The following is a 3502-nucleotide window of genomic DNA, read 5'->3' as shown; positions in this document are numbered from 1 at the left end:
AGTCCTTGGCAGGGAGGTCCTGCGGGCAGGGTCCGCCTCAGCTGCCCTCCGACCCCCGCTGCCCTCGGGCTCTGAGCGCGGCAGGGACCCCTCACCTGATGATGGCCGCTGTCCCCAGCTGTCTCTAGCACAGGGTGGCGGCAACCGGGGACGCTGGAGGCCTGCGTTCCAGGGGAACAACCTTGGTTCCTTTCCAGTTCTGTTTTGTTGCAGTACTTACCAAGCCAGGGGTGTGGGCTCCCTCAGGTAGAAGCTGCTATTGTGTGGATTGTGCGAGCCATGGTGATCTCCTTTGGTTAATCGGCTGTGAAGAACTAGGTAACCTTGCCTTGGAGTCCCAGTCTGCGGCCTAATATGCTTAGTGGATTTAGGAGCCTGGGTTTCTGCCCTAGGATGTGCTGACCCTGCGGCCTCTGCAGGCATCTCAGGTGCTTTCTCTCAGAGACAAAATTAAGGGTCAATATTGGCGTAATTGCCTTAATTTGAAGCACACCTTGCCTTTATGCTGGTGAAAATACCCCAATTCTAGAGTAAGATTGCAGGCAGGAATGATACTTTCAGAGAGGGGCTCACTGACTGGTGTAGAAAGTTTGCTGAGCGGGGGTTCCCGTGACAGTGGCTGTGCCGCAGCCGGAGGCCTCCAGTTAGTCGTAAGGAAAGCAGGGATTAAGCACAGTTTTGTTTTGAACCAGTTTTTGTGATGTGTAAGCAGCAATTTGGAAGTTGTCGTTTTACACTTTTTCAGTTTTACAGTCATTTACTGGTTCCATTGAACTTCACTAAGGTTCTGGGTAGTGGTGGAGAATCACTACTTTGTACCCAACTTATTTTATTTTGTATCTTGTTTTTTTCTTTTTTTGAGACAGGGTTTCCCTATGTAGTTCAGGCTGGCCTTAATCTCTCTTTTGCCTCAGCTTGCCGAGTGTGGGAGTGGGGTTACTGGTGAGTACCACCACACCTGGCTGTTTTATCTGATTTTAAAAAGTGGAACTGTGATCCCATCATTCTGGGGGCTGAGGCTGGAGGATTGCTGCAAGTTCAAGGCCAGGCTGGACCACATAGTGAGACCCTTTCTCCAAGAAAACCAAATAGATTTGAAAACATGCACAGAAAACATCTCAGAAAACCACCCTGGAGTGGGTCAGGGCGCCTGGCAGGTTTCCACATTCACCTGTGCAGACAGGATGCCCCCTCTTCACAGTCTGTATGGTCAGGCTTTGCTTTTCCCTACATTTCAACATTCATCTTTACATTATGAACTGTGCTTCTTGGGTTTTACATGGCTTTGCACCTTTCACAGTGATGTCTTCTAAGCTGAGGCTCCTAATTTTGTTCTAACTTTCTGTTATTTTCCACAGTTTTCATAGAACTGCACTGGGGCCTTTCCACTGTGGGCGCTGACTTCCTTGGTTTTGCTGTTAAACATGGTACATTCTTGGGCTTAGCTTCTGGGCTCTTGTACCAGGCTTCAGTCCTGTGTGCATATTTAAGACTCTACACATGGCAGTGAGGCCTTCTGATACTAACAAATGCTTATAAAAAGCACTTCCATTATTTTTAGCAAGGTGAGTGTGGGCTTATTTTGTTACGTTTGGCCATAGCCTTCAGCTTGGGATCTGTCAGCTGTGTCTCAGAGTTATGTCAGGTTGGTCTGGTCCAGTGATGGTGAACCTGTTTGAGCTTTCAGTGATACAAACACAGCCTGCTGTGGCACGCATGCCATAGGTTTGCTGCCACTGGTCTGGACTTACTGCAAGACAGGATTGCTCTGGGGTACATGTTGCCTCATCAGATAGGAATCAAAAATCCGATACTACTGTGGGCTTTGAAGTTTTGGAATTGTTAAGAGTTGGACATTTGAGGACTAGAAACTGAAGCAGGAACTGAGCAGGAACTGAAAACCAAGTATCATTGTGGGATTTCATTCATTCATTCATTCATTCGATTTTGTGAGGCAGGGTCTTGCTATGTGGTTCTGGCTGGCTTTGAACTCACTGTGTGGCCCAGACTGGCCTTGAACCTGTGGCAGTTGTGGTGTCTCAGCCTCCCAAGTTCTGGGATCATAGGTGTGTGCCACCATGCGTGGCTATCATTTATTTGGTATTGAGAGTTGAACTCGGGGCCTCATGCTTGCCAGCCAGGGACTGTGCTGCTGAGTTGTATCCCCAGCCCACATTTATTTGTTTTTGAGATAGGGTCTCACTGTGTAGTTCAGGCTGGCCTCAGATTCACTCCCATCTCAGCCTCCTGCGTGAGGGGACTTTAGGCATGCACCACCACTTCTGGCTCCATCCTAGGGTAGGAACTTAGGGTGGCCTCGCTGGTTAGAGAGGCCCTGTACTAGCAGAGGACTGGTCCCACCCATTTTAGCAGTCCAGTTCCAATTCATTTTTGCTGAATGAAGTCTCAGAAGGGAGCAGTTACAATTTCATTTTTTGTTTTGTTTTTGGTACTGGGGATTGAACTCGGGACCTTGTGCTTGGGAGGCAGGCGTCAGAACCACTGAGCCAAATCCCCAGCGCAATTTCATTTTTGATAAAGAATCTCTGAATGTATAAATCTGGGTGGTCCTAATTCAGATGACTGATGAGACTCAGCTCAACTCCACTCAGCTGAAGAGCTTTTCACTTGTGCTGTGGTCTGGAGTTGTGGCCTGGGTGTGAGCTTGTGGCTGTTCTGTGTGGGGTTGTGTCTCCCAGGAGACTGGATGGGGAAGGGGTTTCTGCTGGATGTGCAGACTTCCCACCCCTTTATTTTCTTTTGGAAGCCTCCACACAGGGGTCCCCTGGGTTGCCCCCTGTTGAGCACATGGTTGGGTCTGGATGCCCAGTGGGAGATTAGCTTGGGGGTTGGGTGCTTAGACACCTCACTCAGCACATGATTGTTGCTAGGGTAAACCAACAGCTCTCCTTGCTTGTAGGAACCAGAAGCACTGGACACTCCAGTGCTGGCTGTTGGAGACATCCTGACCTGCAGGCCTTGGGCTTATAGTCAGGCAGAAACATTTCCTCCAGCGTCCTTGGGCTCCAGGGCCACAGCTAAGATGTGGCTGCCTTATGCTTTTATTCTAGATTCTCATTCTTTTTTTAACCAAGTCTTGCATTTCATTGTATCGTTATTTTTAATTGTAAGATGTTTTGTTCTTTTGGGGACAGTCTTGCTGTGTGGACAGGCTAGCCTCGAGCTTGCTGTGAAATATACTTGTTGGGCTCTCGGTCCTGCCTCAGCCTCTCGAGTGCTTGGATTACAGGAGTGCATACCATGCCTGGCTTTAATGTTTTGGGAAGTTAGTTTATTGGGCATGTTGAAAGTTGTTCATGTTAATACATCTGTAAGCAGGAGTCTGCTAGCTGATGTTCATGTTTACATCTGTAATCAGGAGTCTGCTAGCTGCAAGAGTGTGTGGTGACATTTTGAGTGAGAGTTGCAATAAATTGATTAAAAAATTTAAAGGCCAAACTTGAAGTACTATTTATTGTACAGAATAGATAGTGTGGCGCCT

The 3502-nt window shown here is 48.0% G+C and overlaps 1 protein-coding gene across 1 annotated transcript in view; it reads left to right on the top strand.

The window, feature by feature from the left end:
* The window catches only part of Camsap1 (calmodulin regulated spectrin associated protein 1), a 58125-nt gene that overhangs the window by 10507 nt on the left and 44116 nt on the right, over window positions 1-3502 (top strand). The gene's annotated exons all lie outside the window — the stretch shown is intronic.

The sequence above is a fragment of the Fukomys damarensis genome, unplaced genomic scaffold (assembly GCF_012274545.1).
Source record: "Fukomys damarensis isolate Sample0158 unplaced genomic scaffold, DMR_v1.0_HiC HiC_scaffold_36, whole genome shotgun sequence".
Taxonomy (NCBI): Eukaryota; Metazoa; Chordata; class Mammalia; order Rodentia; family Bathyergidae; genus Fukomys; species Fukomys damarensis.
The sequence above is the reverse complement of the archived record's forward strand: the minus strand, read 5'-3'. Positions and strand labels throughout refer to the sequence as shown.